This window comes from Seriola aureovittata, chromosome 19 (assembly GCF_021018895.1).
Source record: "Seriola aureovittata isolate HTS-2021-v1 ecotype China chromosome 19, ASM2101889v1, whole genome shotgun sequence".
NCBI classification, from domain to species: Eukaryota; Metazoa; Chordata; class Actinopteri; order Carangiformes; family Carangidae; genus Seriola; species Seriola aureovittata.
The window spans coordinates 12,043,268-12,061,817 of NC_079382.1; the positions used below are offsets into that span (position 1 = coordinate 12,043,268).

The 18,550-nt window shown below is 39.6% G+C and overlaps 1 long non-coding RNA gene across 1 annotated transcript; it reads left to right on the plus strand.

Annotated features, from left to right (window-relative positions):
* Positions 1 to 8,351: 8,351 nt before the first annotated feature.
* On the plus strand, positions 8,352 to 14,606 carry LOC130160739 (uncharacterized). The gene is made up of 3 exons (XR_008826051.1): positions 8,352 to 8,583; positions 8,673 to 8,770; positions 14,356 to 14,606. It is a non-coding gene; the product is annotated as an uncharacterized LOC130160739 (long non-coding RNA).
* The last annotated feature ends 3,944 nt before the right edge of the window (positions 14,607 to 18,550 follow it).

The window sequence follows — 18,550 nt, forward strand, 5'->3', positions numbered from 1 at the left end:
AGTCAACAAGTGTTGCGAGTCACTATTAATCTGGGGTTGGCTGAGGTTAAACTTTCTTTGTGCTTGATGTCCTCCACAGGGGTCACAGGTCAGCTAGGATTCATCAGAACTCAAACAAGGTGGGATCGTGATTCTGCTGCTGAGGTATTCTTCACCAAGGCTTCCGACCATTAATGCTGTCATGTTTTCCCAGTAGAGTGACAACACTTCAGTGGTACCTGCTGCGGGATTTGACAGTCTGTAAATCCTTTTGACTTTGTCAGTGAGGCTTTGCTTTACAGCTGTTCTTGTAACTTCTGCTGTAGTCTCCTTGAGGGACCTGCTTTCATCTGTTTTTGTCACATTTAGCATGGGAGTATCAAGTCTTTTCTAAGCACCTGAACCTCGTGGAACATTCATGAGTAAGAAATCTTTTCTTCGCGATTTGTTTTTGCTTTTATCATGACTTGTTTGTCCACAGTAGTGTCCACTTCTTCTATCTACTTTTCTGATTATTTCCAAGTGGAGTTTGCAGTTAAACACACACAATAATATTTCTAAAGAAGGACACAAGAAGAAAAAATCCATTTAAAAGCCCATCAAAGAAACTATTGCGGCCCAACTCATACATATAATGACAGAGAATTGCTTGCCAGCTCAAGTTTTTTTCCTGTTTATTACACTGTGTGGTGAAGTCACACACAGCGGAGCAGTTTAACGTGCAAACATAGTAATATGTTAAATGACCTGAATTTCCATTGACTTTGAAAGCATCTTATCTATGCGCATAATGTGGCTGCACAAAATTAAATTAACGTTATTTAACATGAATGGAGCCTGACGGAGACTGTCTTAGAACTTTGATATTCATTCAGATGACAAAGTTACACTGATGGGTCTTAAGCTTTATGAGAAGTAATCTTACTTGCTAAGGAGAAGCATTTGGGAATTTCAGGCAATCCATTTAGCTATTTTTGTGCAGGAAACAGCTTGACGAATGCCTTTGACTCATTTTCATCTCATTAACAGTCTCCTCATCATGTGTAATCTCATGCATCAGCACCTTTTGTCCTTATTTGCTGACTGTTTGACTCAAACAGGACAGTTGTAACATGAAACATATGGCCTTTGTTACATTACAGACAGTGATCTTATTATTGGGGACATTGGTGCATTAATGAACCCTATTACCATAGTAATGTCTTCTAATGGCACAGCAAAATGCCAGACACTGGTGTAGTAAGCCATTTTACAAGTCACCTGTGACCTGTTTGACAAAAGGTGCTTACAAAGTGGTTTCATACAGAAATCTGAAATCAATTAGAATTAAAATTCTGTGTTTTTTCAAATTTTATTTCAAATAAGAACATATTATTTTAAAGATCCTCCTACACCAATATGTTGCGTGATCCCCCAAGGGATCATGTGAGTGTGCTGTGTTCATCTTTGTGCCATATATTGGCTATATTTCATATTTTTGGGTATTCAGTGAATGTATATTTTGTCTTATGGACATGGTTGGAGATTAGCACCTGGATGCTATTATTTTTAATGCAGTTCCCTACATAGTTACAGATGCAGGGCAACACAAACAATACTGCAACATTCCTGATAAAAGTTTGACAGTAAAGCTGAGTAAACATTATCTGCAACACCAGCAAACAAAAATACTGAAAATGTGATGACTTTTAAGTGATCAAACATGTATATTTTATACTCTTGTCTGCAATCTTGCTTTGTACAGACTTCGAAGGTTTAATGTTCGACCAATAAAGTGCACCCCAACACCAAATCCTGCTGAATCAACCTGAATCATTTCCACTGAGGCTGCAGTTTCCCCCTCTTGCAGAAAAGTATGAGCAGCAGGGGCCTTGACTGAGTATAAAATGATTGTTTTTTAGATCGATATGTCATCTGTAATGAAATTTAAAATTAGATGAAGATACTGACTTCTATCTTCACTATCTTCAAACATCATAAAGAGTAAATGTTTCTGTGTGGAACGTCTGCACTTTACTTTCGGTGAGCTTGCACCATGAGTAAGTGTTTAAATATTTAGCATATAGACAGACTAACCACCTGAATTTTAGGTTAGTCAGTGAGCCCATGAATGTGAGAGTCAAGTCGACTGCACTCTTTCTCCGCAGTGATTTCTCTTTTCAATGAGATCACTGACTTTGATTGGGGTGGAAGCAGATAATACATAGTTTCATATACAATTCGCAGTCATGTGGACAGCCTCTATAATAACTGATGTCGGTCTCGAGCCGCTCCCTCATTAAGCTGCGCTGTTTAACACTGCGTTGCACGTTGGATGTCGGGCCTGGTTGTTCCAGTCACTGGCTCTTGATTGCAGGCAGAGCTCACAAAGAATAATTCTGGTTCCCCAGCAGACGTGAGTCTCTTTCTTAGTCAGCCGAGCCCCACGAAAAACCATTCATCGTGAACAACTGCACGAAAACTTAATGAGCATGTGAAATCTTCAAGATCACTCACATGCACATACTTGGCCTGTTAAATGAACACATCTCACTCCGGTGTCTGCGGCGCTTCGAGGTATAAAAACCTGGAGAGCAGTGTAGAGGTTTGCAGACAGTTTGTGCTGCTACAATAATTACTTGACAGTCTTGAATATGTATTCATCAGGCAGTCGACGGCACCTTTTTGCACATGATAGACAACCAAAGAAGCTAAACGAGTTAAAAGTGGTTAATGCCAACAGCATTTCCATCATTTCAAATTATTGAACATTGCTCTATTTGCCTGCTGATGAACAGAACTAGTGCTCAGGCCTGCACAGCTGAGGTAAAATGCCTCGTTTAAATGCTTCAACTCAAAATCAGGAACTATTTTATTTAATGTCTGAACTAAGTCAGAACTGCTGGATTTATAAGAGGTTGAATCAATGTTTGTTTTTTTTTGGTTCAGTAATAGTATCTTAGAATGACACTGTTAGAATGATAAACCTGACTTAAGGTTTCAGGCTTTACATGAGTATGACAGATAAAACATCTATTATCCCTGGATTTCTGCTTGAAGAGAAAGGTTTTAACGGTCATACTGTGCAAGGTGAAAAACATGTTTTCTTTCCATTTGAAGTGTAACAGTCTATTTTTTGTCTGATCATTTCTACTATATGAAATTAAAAATAAACTCCCACACACAGGACTCTTGTATAACAGGTGAAAATAGTCTGAAGAGGTCAAAACTTAGTTATAAAGTAAAATAAAATTTATAGTGAGGCCAACACTTTTTAGCTCATAGCCTTCATCGGGGTCATAATAAAACACATTACAAATAATATTTAATAGGATGAGCGTAAGAAATAATAATAATCAGTGTGAGGGGAAAGAAGAAAAAACAAAGTTCTGCTGTGTTTCCTCTTTATGGATTCTTTTCTGCTGTATACAGTATATACAAACACAACACCGCTGGAAGGTCTGAATATAACCACATCGATTTGTTTAGACATGTTGTGGGCTTTAACATGAATAAAAAAAACTATAATAAATGGAAAAACGATTCTGGTTTTACCCACATACAGCCAGAGCTGACAACTGCAGTAAGTTTCTGTTGTCGTGTTTGAGGACTTTCTTGACAGTGACCTCTTCACTTTCTTTTTTGCTCTATCTCAATCCAGACTTTGATGTAGAGTAAAGCCCTTATTTTTCCCCATGTTCTTCACCACCCACTGAGATGTCTGTGTCACCTATCCCACAGTGCTCTGTCACACCAGTACACCTCAGCAACAGGGGGGTCAATTAAGATTAATGTGGGGGATGACAAGGGTATTGGTGACACACACACACACACACACACACACACACACACACACTCATAAACACATACTTCACTATGGAAGCTGGTGAGAGGAGATAACTGCCGGGTTGTTTGGCCATGCAGAATGCAGTAACATGTATCCATGAGAGTGTAATTCAATATGGAAATGTAAGGTTGTAAAGACAAAATATTGATGTCGTTCTCGCGGGGCCTCTCAAATGTAACAGATCAGAAACTTTCATCTCATCTGCTGGAAACGATGAGTGTTTATTACAAGAATTACGAGAGGCAGCACATAAGGATTTAGATACAGATTTAGATGATGGATGCACTTGCACCAACCATATCACAGAACTGGGACTATCACACACGGTCCTGGTTTAAGTTAGGTCAGTTTCTGGTTAAGATCTTCGTTCATGCGTGACTTCTGGGGCAGCATGATGGTGCAGTGGTTATTGCCTCACAGCAAGAAGGCTCTGGGTTCAAACCTGCCGGCCAGCTGACAACTCTGTGTGGAGTTTGCATGTTCTCCTCGTGCCTTCGCGGGTTTCCTCCGGGTACCTTGGTTTCCTCCCACCATCCAAGAACATGCAGGTTAAGTTAATCAAATTTACCCATAGGTGTGTATGTAAAGGCTGATGGCTGTTTGTCTCTGTATATTAACCCTGTGATACACTGGCGACCTGTCCTGAGTGAACTCAGCCCAGTGTCAGCTGGGACTGGCTCCAGCTCCCCTGCGACCCTTAGAGGATAAGCAGTGAGGCTAATGAATGAATTTCCCATTGGGATGAATAAAGTATAGTCAAAACTTTAGGCTTAAACTGAAATGGAAATGTTAGCGTTATACCCCAACATAAAAGTAAGGCCATGGTGGATGTCTCCCATGCAGAAAATGCTTCTTCTTTTTTTTCACGAATTACTCTGTTCTTTCCAGCTCTTTCCTCCTCCTGCAGGATCCAAGATTATTATTATGAGATCAGCGACACATCCTGTCATGAAGAAAATAACTTTTCCTCTGGGCTCGGTTGTTTGACAGGGAGGTTTGCATAGTGGAAGCATATGCATACAAGTAGATGTGTGCACACACACACACACACACACAGCAGCAGCAGCAGCAGAACCAACACATGAGGTGAGCTTATAATATCCCTGTGTGTGGTGAAATTATAAGAGCTATTCATACAAGTGACAGAATGACATCTTTGTCTGCGTTTCATTCCTGACACTACATTGATTCATTAATTAAGAAAGGATCTTTGGAGCAGAAAAGCAATGGGTTTAATAATAGCCTGAGTTTCAAACTTTTGTTTCTTTTGCTACTCCCCCACTGTTTGTCACTCCAGCTCTCCATGTATTTGTGGATAGGTACACACACACACACACACACACACACACACACACACACACACACACACACACACATACATACGCTGGGCAATCTGCACTTTGTTTTTAGAGCACTCATCTAAGTACTTTCCTCTGTCTTCACAGGCAACTGACAAACAGCGGTCAGACAATGACAAACCAATCGATATACATCTGAGAGCTGAACTGGGAAATCCACACAAGTGATTGGGCTCACATATTTAACTCCCACCTATTCCTCTCATGCAGACACGACCACTGAACTGCATCATCCCCCAAACCACAAAAGATCTTCTGATTTTTAACAAAGAGGATGTTGCTGTAGAGACAAATAGCAAATGTCTGTGGTAAAATATTCATGCTTTTAGACATCAGGGAAACCTTTGAGTGCGAGTCTGCTGAAGCATGTATGACTGGGGTTTTGCACCTTGCATAACAAGCTCTTGCCCAAAGATATTATCATATGGTGGGCTTTGATGAGGAAGCACCCACAGAAGTCTTCCCTCTCCTCCTATCAGATTGACTTTGTGGTTACCCATTTCCCATTGTGGCCCACAGCAGCCCAACAGCTCATTATCCGTCGGATGACACATTCATCTTGGTGGCACATGCTATACTTGGAAGCCGGCTTTTGCATTTGCACTATCCAGATCACACAAGCCTGTGATTAGATTCCAACAACACCCCATTGCATTTTAACTAATGATAGTTGCACAACATTCAGTATATAAACCAAACTGTTAATGTGCAAAAGTCCATTTGAAATGTTTTCTGGGGTTTACAGCACCTCTCATTTGAGAATGAGTTTACTTCCCCAACTTGCTCTGCAGCGTAGAACAGACATTTTTAATGCCGCTTTTGAAACACTCTCTTCAAACACTCATTGTGCTCCACATTAGTGAGACGAATAGTGTGGGTGTTGCATCAGAGTGCTCCCTGCCATGTAGGTCACAGCAGATACAGCTTATTCTGTCTCTCACAGGCACACACAATGAATAGGAATGGGGAAATTCAGCTGTGTTTGGAATTCATCTCCATGTGTTGTGTACTTTCTCCTATCTCACACCAGGAAGCAGGTGCCATCTGTGTGGAAATGATGCTGGTAGGGAATGGATATGGGCTAACCAGATGTTAATCCATGGCCTTCTGTTTACCCGCAGCAGTCTGTATGTGAAATTAATCAACGATTATATCCTGTCTGTTTTGCTGCCAGTTGCTCAGGTGTAGTAACAATTAAAGGGTAAATCTGGTGATATTTATTATATATTTTTCTTTTTGTCAACAAATCCCAAGGAAATACTAAAACTAATAATGGATGAATTCTGCCGTAAAATAACCAAAACCTGATTTACATTATTCCTCAAGCATAAAACTCCCATTGTAACCCTGTCTCCAAGGAATTACATTTCTATACAACTAAACTGTGACAGCAAATATGTTTTGTAGGAAACATTATTGCAACCAGGTTATGATTTCTATCAATGTAATGAGGATAAGTTGTTAATTCACACATTTGGCAAGTCTCAACTGGGAAACAACTGGGAAATGATCAGTGCAGCTTATTGTGTTTTGTATGAAGAATGTTTAAATTTGTCATAAAACCAGTATCACTATAGGCCCATTGTTTAGAAGGCATTGAAAAGCTGCTGTCATTTCTTTTGATGAGTACTGACATTTAAAACAGCTCAGCCCTTTAATAAGACAAAACCTTCCTAAAATTCCCCAAAAACCTGGTACACCACCCACCAGCCCTTTCTCTTATATGACTTATCTGCTAATCTGCATTTTAGTCATATAGTTATTGTCATAAAGAAAGTTTAAAAAAAAAAAAAGTAATAATATCCCTTTGTCTATATTTCTCCTCAAAGCTCTTCATTCATTTCATTTTCTGTTTTCTACACTTTGGAAATTAATTGCAGCCTGTTCTGCTCCTGTGTGTCCACGTCTCTCTCTGCTCGCATCGTGTCACAGTAATCGCTCTTGTGCCGTTTAACCTCAAATGGTAAGTGCAGATAGTCCGAAGAGAGCACTACCGAGGTTTTTTATTATTACAGAGAAATTGAACTCATTATATTTAAGTGATTGAGCAGACCTAAGAAAAGGTCCCAGGCTCAGTCAGACAGGAGAGTGCACAGTGTCTGACATATTTAGCTCCACCTGTAGGTGTGATGTAGAGTAGGATGCTCTGCGGGTATGTGACAATGCATTTAGCAGCGTCACAGTCTGCAAAACCACCACGCTGCATTTGAGAGAAAAATCTGAGCTGTTGCTATATCTGGCAATGACGCCCAGTATGTTTCTCTCTGCATGCACCAACAGGACTGTAAGAGGTGTGAAACTCATGTCTCACAACAAATTCTCATTTTGGTTACACAACAATGAGCAGAATGAGGATAAAGTTGAGGTTGAGGATATGATTTCCTCTAAATGTGATGCTGATTTAAAGCGCACGACAAACGGAGGTTAAGCATTTGAACCCTGACTGACATATATTTGCTCCTTGGTGCCCGTGACACAGGCGTGATATCGCAACAGTAACTGCAGCTTGTGTTGCTGGGCAACTGAATTGCAAACCCGCACCTTGCTTCCATACTACACACACACCAGTAATAGTTACTTTACTGTAGATGACCGCACTTCACAATTCATCTGGTATGCACTTTTCAAAAGCTATAATATCTCTTCTTCTTTGATTCATCGGAGAACTGAATACAGGCCCTGGTAAGGTGCAAGGGGCAGAACACAAAAAGCTTTTCACATTTGGATGAGATGCCTTAGAAAGAAGACCCGGTGGTATGTTAACTATAGAGCTTCACTACTCAGTGGATGAAAAGGACTATAGTCTTCACGGTGAGGGTGTCATCAAGAGATTAAAATGTAGTGTTTGCTGAAAAGAAAGCCTTTATCACAGACGGTACTGTGTGCTGAGCAGAAGCTTCCACAGGAAACATCTTTCTCCTGAGGCTGCAGTTTCCTTCTCCCTGCTGCAGTTCAAAGAAGAAAAAAATATTAGTATTTTTCTGAACAAGCGCTGTCTGGTCTGCAGCGACAATGAGCAGTTCACTCCTACTATCTCTTCTTCACACTACTGTGAAACTTAAGCGCTGTGGGCTGTTCATTCTTTTTTCAAGTGTGGTTGCCAACCTGAGGAGCAGCTGACTAGATGACTACAGCATCTGATATTTCAGGGACAGATGAACTATGATTCTCAGACAGTGTTTCTTCTTCATACCTCAAGTGTTGCGTAATGAGGTGTTGGACCAGAGTGGGACTTGAATGTTGTTTACAGCTCTGCAACTAATGTAGCCGTCTCACCAACTGCCCGAGGCAATTTCCAGAAAAGAACATGGTGTGGACTGTAATTGCAAATGTTTCTCTCTCAGACAGTCCGGGCATCTCAAGCTCCATTAGCTGAGCCAGGGCACGATGTGAGACCGAACAACAATGAGGTACAATACTGTAAGTACCTTCTGTTACCTATCAGCCGTCATTAAATACAAGTTATCTCAACTCCATTCTGCTTAATAATTTTTCCAATTCATTTTTAGATAAACCCAAGGTATTTATGGAGTACCACCTAGCAGAGAGCACACAGTGTTGAAAGGTGATGCTCCTATCTGGACTATTCAGATGCACAACTGCCAAGGTGAAGCTCCTCTGTTTCTTCTTTGCTCACTTAAAGGTTAACACTTCTGATATTCTATAGTTTCTATTTTCTAAATGTCAACAAATCCCATTGTTGTGTTAAAAACACCTTTCCTCGTTTATTCTGACTCAATCCCACGTACTCTCATCTCTTAGCTACATTCCCCAGCTCGTTTAGGAAATTGAGGAATGAGAGTGAGTCTGTGAGTCTGGGCCACACAAACTATTGAGGTACAGACTAACATATTGTTGATTTTGGTCATTTCTGGTCACAGTATGTCAGTGGCTTTCTGTCCAAATGAGAGAAGCATGTACTTTTGAAATTTGATGGAAGCCAGAAATTACATTTTGCAAAAACTGGAATCCTTTGCAGTATTATATATTTTTTTTTTAAATGATGCTGCCTTTCAAAATAAATTAAATGAGGGAAGAATGATTGTGTCCTTGGACACTGAGGTTATCATTCACCTTGAATCTCCTTCTACACACATCATTTCATTTCATCTAAAATTTGACTTCCATCATTTCTCCATCTACGAGCCTGAACTTTATGTGTGGTCTGCTGAGCCAGACCCGTGGCCTTATGGATGATCTGGTGGTGGATTTTGAATTTATGGACCTTGAAAACCCAAATTGTTGATGGAAAATTAATCACATGTATCTGTGATTCAAACATGTATTGAACCTCTCTCTCAGAGTTATTTGTGAACCATGAAAATACTGGAAAATGAAACCAGTTAAAGAAAAATCACAACCCCCTACCTTTCTCAGTCTTGCAATTTGTCAGCCACTGAAGTGCTACCAAGAGCAGGAATGCTTTTGGTTTTAGTATTCTGGTGTGCAGCAGCCTATAATCAGATGAACTGATTTGTGACAGATATACATTACCAAAATAAGAGTATATAATCTGATGGAAAATGTTAAACAATGTACCTCATCACTTGAAAAAGAGGGTGTAAGAGTGTGATATTACAACATTTACAAAACACACGTCATATGTAAGAAGTTGTCGAGGCAGCACTAAAACATGCAACATTTCACTTTATGTGTTTCATAATCTCCCCATACACATTGTCCTCACTGCAGCCGCTGCATTGTTGAAGAGAGAAAGCCTTTCACACTGAGAGTAGAAATGAAAAAGCTTCTGCTATCCTACATTCAAATCTTATTGAGAGCACGTGTAATTCCTATCTTTTATCTGACTGTCTATCACACTATATCTCTAACGCATGCCAGTAGGTATGATTCTGCTGAGAGAGATGAGAGACTCGCCCTGAGTGGAGGCTGCTGGGTTTGTTCCCATGAATGACCCTTGAATTTAGGGAAATCAAATTACCCTTCTCATCTGACTCAAATATAAACCTTGATTTAATTCAAGAATGCAGTTTTCATTATCTTTGTCTTATGCCTGTAAGAGGTAGGCACAGGTCTTTGGGCTTTCAGACAGTCTTATAAAATTTGGAGAATCAAATGAGCACGAGCTGACTGACAACACAAATTACATGAATCCTTGTCTCTTAAATCACCCTTACTCTCCCTCCCACTCTGACTGCAGTCAAGACATCCACTGTTGTGGAAGTTAAAACTTTTCCACATAACTCACTGAAGTGTTCGGTGACAATATCACAAAGTGAATTTTATGGCTAAATTACTTTACAATCAACATGTGAAATGGTATCTTTAACTATTATCATTAACTACTACTACATGTTGAACTGTTCCTTGACCCTGTAGCCATTACATGTTGTCATGACAACATGATTTGAGTATGAAGTTTTTTCAATTAAAACATACATAATAGATTTAGTAGTGTCAAATTTTTAATTAGAGAGCATATATAATATCTGTAATATATATAATAGTATACTTTGCGCACACTAGATATAAGAATGAGTGTGTGTGTGTGTGTGTGTGTGTGTGTGTGTGTGAGAAAAACAAGAGAGACAGAAATAGAGGGACTGGGCATGTGTACAGCTTTTTAAGTGTATGTGTGTGTGTGTGTGTGTGTGTGTGTGTGTGTAAGGCAAAGCAGCCCTTATGAGAAAACTGTAGGTTCAGTCAGACAAAAATATTCAATGACCACTACCACTGTGTAAATACAATGTGTGTAACATTTTCCTTTTTCATACTTTTGAGGTCAGGTTGTAATTTTAGGTATACCAAAGAGTTACAGAGTCAAGAAGCAGTGTGCCGTAGTGAACTGTAGGAACACACCACTCCTACACACTAAAGCTGTCGTGGCTCGAGCAGTTCCCAGTAGACGTCTCCTCCACAGCTGAAATGAATATTACGCCCTTGAATGTGCTGGTTTGTGCAGTTAACAGATATAAAGCTATTAACAGGCACTTCATCGAATAGTCTGACCTCTCCCTCATCCCTCTTGCTCTACGCTTCCCGTGTTAATTATCTATGGGTCTGTCTCTGTATCTGCCTGTTTAAACCAGCAGACATGTAACATGACTTTAAATAAAACCCTCTCATCTATTTGATTTAACTGATAATACCTCATCGCTTGTGAAAGCATCTTATTCTCTGTTTATTGCATTTGTAAGATGGATTACTATTTTTCCTCTAACTCACCTATATACTATATATACTGCACACACCTGTATATACCCAGTGCCTTAAACTTTTAGTGAACTTGTGTCCACAATATATTCATATATCACCTTTCATGCTTCAACTTGAGAAACATGTTCACAAACCCCCTCAACAAAGCATTCATTTTCCTCAGTCCAGAACCCAGATGTTTAACTTCATGAATAAAATATGAAAAATAATGACCACTTCTCAGATTGAGCAGACATGATTAGACGTGACCTTACCACTTATAGACAAAGCTCTGACTTCAGATATGTAGGAGCAATTGAGAGCAATTTGGATTTAATGTCTTTGACTAAGACAGAATTAATATCCAACCTGAAATTCATGGATTCAAGAGAACTCACTCCGTCCTCTGGGTATAAGACATCAAATATTACAGACTAGCTTTGCCATTGAATGTCTAATGTCTTTCCCATCACACCCTACATTATACAGTGCTACATTGTGTCTACAGTGCTAACACTGCACACAGACACAAGTGCTCGCAAATATTAGCATGCTAACCGCTAAACTGACACGGTTACAATGGTTATGTTAGCATGTTGATGTTGGCATTTAGCTCAAAGCACTGCTCTGCTAAAAAAAACTTGCATGATTTGGATTGGTGGTAGTTCTGACTTTGCGTTCTTGAAGTGGATCACAAACTACCAAAACTGCCAAATGCCACAACAGTCTGTCGTATAACCCCCCCCCATCTTTTATATTTACAATTTTTAACACCTGATTTTTTTCATTAACAGTTATGAATCACAGGTTATAGCTTTAATCTGAAAACCACTGTGAGGATGATTTCATTGTCTATATTTGACCTAAAAGATTAGATTGTAATGAATGATGAGTCATTTATAGGATTCCCAGCTTTTAAGCCGTGTAATTAGTCTCTTGTTGCTAGGAATGGGGATACCCAGTAAAAGCTGTTAATAGACCTAACAGAGGCAGCAGAATCCTAATTACAGATTGCCAGGCTGCAGAACGGGCAAACACATTGCACACACACACACACAAACACACTTTCCTCGTGTCATTATCATTATGCAAATGAAAAAGGAAGCATGCTGCTGTGATTAGAACACAAAGTGGGCAGACAGAGCAATAAGTTAAAAGGCCAGAGTGGGAGGATGGAGTTATGCTTTTAAAATTCATCACTCACTGTCAGTCGAGAGAGCAGAAGAAGACAGCGTCATTCTGTGCATCTTCTTCTTTCCTGATGCAAACACCCATTCTTGGTCTCTCTGTTCATCTTCATGATGGTTTTTTTCAACTTCATCTGAACAGGAAGGAGACTCTTTCCTCTCCACAGATGACTATGTGGTTTTGTTGCCATGGTTACTAGGTCATGTCAGGCAAAATGAAATGTGTTGCTGGGTATTGCGTTTACACTTACTTACTTAGTGCATGTTGCTCACCAAAAAATGTTTCAGTCTGTATCTTAGTTTTTCTTGTTTGCTATTGTTTTATTGTCTGTTTACACTGGGTCACATTGTTGGCCACGCCTTCTTCCTGCAGCAAATCAAATTGAATTGGACTGAACCACTGATCTAACATCAGCAAAGAGGAAACCAAAATGAAAAAGATCCCATTGAAATAATTTCTGGAGGTACAGCTTAATATGTTTATTTGTGTACATAAATATATAAATACACATTGTATAAATTGCCTGTTTGTTTATTTGCATGGCAGCACGCACATGTAAGACAGTAAGAGTGTTAAATTAAACTTTTATCACATTTACTGTCCACACAGTCGCAAGGCAACACATTGCTGTCTGTTGAGGATGTCATTCTCCCTTTATGCCTTCTTACCAATTATCCCTTATTATCAATTATCCCTTATTATCTCGCACAGACTGTTGACAATCAACCACAACAAAGCACATTTAAGAGAACAGAGAATAACAGGATACAATGTGAACAAGCCAGTCTTAACTCTGAACAGGACTGACATTACGTTTCACTGTTAAACTTCTATATACCACTTCTGTTTCTTCATTGGCTTCATTACGTCTTTTTCAAAATTATTACATCAACCAAACTGAGCCAGTGATTAACTTTCATTGGCGTTAAGTTTCTGTCGATGTACTGTATCTACATTCTTGACGTGTTCTGAGTCATTCCTGGCAAGTATAAATATGTTTCAGCTACCTCTTCAAAAACAGTCTTACATCCATTTGAAGTTTCTCACCCATAATGTGACATAAAAGAAATTACCTGACAAATCCTGAAAAATAGAAGAGGCAGCATACAATATTGCCTGTTTTCTCAGTTTATCGATGCCTGTCCTGTGTCGACAAGATGCATACACATATGTAACATTTCATACACAATATTACTGCCACATTCCTGCTTTGCAACGGTAAAACACAAGAAAATAAAATGCAAAGGACAGCTACAGAAAACAGTGACAGACAGACTTAAAGAGTAATATAAAATAGGCATCCATATTTGGTGCAAAATATTATTTTGGGCATTTTTGCCTTTATTGGAGATGAATAGGCAGACAGGAAATAGAGGGGAGACAGAAAAGGGGTATGACCTGCAACAAAGGTCCTTGGCCAGATTCAAACCATGGATGTTGCAGCTATGTGGCATGCATTGTAACCACTCAGCCACCAGGCCACTGGATAATAGGTGCAGATCCATTTTTGCGTGTCGATATAAGTGAACCAGGTCATTTCAGTGATTATCATGGGAGAATGCCCGACATCCAATTCTATTACCTGTGCTTTTAGGCTGGGCTGTGCGGATGGGAAAAACACACCTATCCACAACAGTGGAAACCCATGAGACTCGGTCCCTCGTTGTTTTCAACTCAGAGCCAGTTGGCACCACATTGAATACAAGTGGCTGAACCGAAGTACAGGCTTTGTGTACTCGTCCCATTTTCGAACCAAAAGCATTTAAGCACACTTTATCCTTTCTTCTCTCTTCTGGCTCAGTTTCCCCACTTATTTCTTTTTCTTTTCTCTCTTTTGTCCGAATACAGGAACTACGAGGCTCTATTCATCCAGTATATGAAGAGTCAGTCTCGACTTCCGTTGGTCCCCACTGTCTTTCCGCCACCAGTCAACATCGGCCCATCAACTATCCCAACAATCCATCCATTCCTTCCTTCATCCTTCATCACGTCATCCCTTGACCGTCATTTCTCAATCCATCCAATATCATTCATAATAATAATACATTATCTTGGGTCACCTCCATCTATATCATACAATAAATTATTGTAGATCCATATTTTTAATGGTGTGGTCTTTGTTAGTGACACTGCCTTAAAATCCACTGCATAAACCCTTAAAATGCTCACTGGTCAATCTGAATTTCTTTCAGGTCACAAAATCCGCCAACAGGGAGATACAAGGTTTTCACCTGTCTACAAAGTCCTGCTAATTAGCAATAAGTTCAATTCTGTGCTGCGAGGCGACAGAGAATCCACTGCTGCTGCTCTAATTCAGTGTGAAAAGCATTAAACAGTTTCAACATTTTCACTCACACAGACAATGACTTGACACTTGATTACATAAAACTCTTCAAGTGTGAGTCACTGTCGCGGCTCGGCTCGGCCCGGCTCAAGAACAAAACAAAAAGTGCACAAAGCACAACAAGTGCACAACAACTGATTTCTGTCAAGTAACAAAACAGGAACACAAAACAAGGTCAATGAGGTCAGTGTGATCTCACAGAGAGAGCGGGATCTTCACAGGTAGGAGTCAGGGACACGGCGCCCAGATTTTAGAGAAATTTGTGTCAGTGTGAACTGGTGACAAATTTGAACAAACGTAAAACCATTTTACAAACACATACACAGCATTTGAATGAATGTCATTATTCTGCAGATACATTTCCAATTTCCAAAGTCATTAATCCAATATTACATATTAACAACTAACATTAATCCTGTAAATGTCTCACCAGCACTGAGAATAATTTCTCTCCACAGATTACACTCTGAAGTCAGGAGAAAAGCTGTGGAGAGAGGCTAGGTCGTGATTTTTATTTCGTTATTGAAAGTGTTGAAATAAAATACGATACAAATCTTTCAGTTCTCCTTCCTCTTGTCTCAGTTTCTTGCCCACTATCAGTGACCTGTGTGTTTGTGTGCATGTGTGTGTGTGTGTGTTGTCATAATAGAGGCAGCCTTTTATCTTCTCTGAGCAATCAGAAGAAGCATTGGCAGGCAGTGAACGAGTCAGTATGGATAATGCAATTGACACAAAACCGCAGTCCTTTATTACGTCATCAGCAGGGAGAGATCAGGGACAGAGACAAAGAGACTTTGCATTCATAAAACATTCATTCGGACCTTCATTCTGCTGGAGAGCAGCCACATGTTGGTACATTTTCGGTTTAGCAGTGGAAGTCTCGAAAATATTCATGCCAAGCAAAGTAATGTGAGTTAGCTGAGTTCAGCATTTTACAGGTCACTAGTGTGTCGTGACTCACCAGTTTTACCACTGCTGAGGTCTTACATAACCTTTGTTTGTGTATGTGGTGTTGCTCTTTTTGTGTTCGATCTTCGAGTGTCCCCATGGCCAGAGGGCATGTAGACAGACACAGGGGCATCAAGTGGGGACAAAAATAACTCTGATTTAATCAGTAGCTTTCATCAAATTTTAGACAAAATACCGAGAGTAGCCTGAGTTTAAAAATACCCCATTTCTAAGAATTAGAGAAGAAGGAATGTCAAAATTTTCAGACATTCTTGATCCCCAGTGGCTGAAACGTGGTTCAGATCTTCACATCCTGCTCAGGATGGATTACATTAAATTTGGCAAACTCTTAACTTCTTCTCTAACACCAACATCGTTCAAATTTTGGTTTATGACATAATACCTGACATTCCCTCAGCTGTGCTTTGCACTTATTTAGCAAATGTTAGCATGCTAAACCACTAAACTAAAATGGCAAACTTAGCAAACAGCAGAACTGCTAGACATCAACATGTTAGCTTGTTAATGTTAGCATTTACCTCAAAGCACCGCTGTGCCTCAGTGCAGCCTCACAGAGCATAGCTCTAGACTATTAGTCTTGTTGATTTCCTGTTGCTTCGCTGAGCAGCTGCTTTCTACCACCTCGTTACATTATCTTTCTATTCCTGTTGCTTTTAATTTGCATCTCATCCAGAGGACTCCAAAGAAAGAAAGGCAGCCACTGAACCAAATAAGGAATGTCAGCTTCGGTGCATGTAAGAACAAAGGCTGAGCAAAAACAATATGATGATGAACATCTGGAACATTGGTGCAAAAACAGCTGGAGGAGTGCTATCAGCTGTCTCTTAAAAAAATCAAGCTCGCTTATTCACTGAACACATTAGGGTAAGAGGATTTTTTTGTGTGAATATTTTAGCAGAAGTGAAAGTAAATGCTATTGTTCTCATTAAGAAAATATGGATTCAAGTTGAATTTTTCCTGAAGTCTAAACCACTCCCTTTCTGATCTTGATAAAATCATTTGTTTATTCATGCAACATTTTCATTTGTCAGAGACAAATTTTTATGTGTTGAAAGTTAAAGGGAAGAAGTATCAAAATCTCAGTAATTACATATGACAGTAATTATCTAAAGTGAAATTCGGGTGACACATAGCAGACACTTTTATATAGTCTCAGGAATACTGACTTTAATGCTGACAATAATACTCCTGTTTCTTACTTCGTGTTTGATCTCTCTGTTGTATGCTGAGTGATTCGCCTTTTACTTGTACCTCTCTCTTATAAATAGATTCCTTTCCATTCATACAGAAATTATGTCGCTTATTCTGCACTCAGTGCTCTCAATCACTCTGCGTGTTGAAAAGATATGATCATGTTAGGGTGACTGTACCTGTATACGTGGAGTTAAAGTGACATGTAAAGCTACAGGTTAATACACAGTTTGTCAAACCTTTCTTCTCTCAGTTACATGATCCTGCTTCCTTCAGTGTGTTTCTACAGTGTGCTACACGCACACACACACACACACACACACACACACACACACATCCCCCATGGTCTGTCAGTTCAGGGCGGAGCACTATGCGTGTGAAATGTTGTTTCTGTCCTGTGAAGCTGAGGTCGAGCTGGGTTTGTCCTCTGGAGACACAAATGGCACGACTAGAGGAGGTGAGGGGAAACTAGGGTTGAGGAAAGATGGAGCTGTGCATGATGTAACTGTCAGCTTGTCATAAAACACAACAGACCAGAATTAAACCCAAGATGTTCAGCTGACACACACACACGTCAGGTATTATGATAAAATGTGCATTTTAAAGATAGTTTTTAATAATAACATCCAAATGTTTCATATGTATGGTTACAGTAACAATGGATCAAGTGACAATGTGTAGTATCTTTAGTCATCTTTAAAAAAAAAAATGACTAAGATGGTTGTCATAGTTGTTAAGGATTTGACCAACAAAATAAGTTGGTGATTAAAAGCTTTGCTGTTTGCTCTTCACCATATGACATTTTTCTTTCTTTCTTTGTTTTAACTTTTAAAAAATGTTCATATCATACCCACGATGTGTTTGAAATCTCTTAATCTTGACATTTTGATGAGATATTTGACAAGACATTGTTTTCTAAATACCCTAACTAGTCAGAGCTATAGCAATGAAGTCAGTGCTTAATGCATTCTGCATAAATAACCTATGTCTGAAAAGACATGAGTTAACCTACTCCTCCACGCTGCAGTGTGGAAGAGTAGGTTAACTCTGTCCTCAGGCGAGGCAGCGGTGTGGTTGATGAGCCTGCCAACACGCCACAGACATGTTAAATGAGGGCAGGTGATGTTTCTGAAGTGGACTGTGACTGTAATCAGTGCCTATTGCAAAGGAAGAAGAAGCCCTCAGGTTTCTCGCTGGTGGAGAATATAATGGTGAAAAGAATATCATGGGTGAATTGTTAAGTTCACACCTCAACAGGTGTTGCATTTAAGGTCAGCTAGAGAAATAACAGTCCATCCAATTCCAAAAGGTGCTGGAAGCACAGGAAAAAAATCAGCCAGGAGTAAGTTATCAAATAAAATGCTTCACCACAATGTGTCCATTTGCTATAATGCGCCCCCCCTTCAATTTGAGAGGATGAGCTCTGAGGCGGTTAACATCAAAGACACAAACAGTCTGTGTTAGACTGAGCCATCTTTTCTCGCTGTTTCTGCCTTTTGCTTTAGTACTAATACATCCCTGTGGTGCATTCAGGTTATA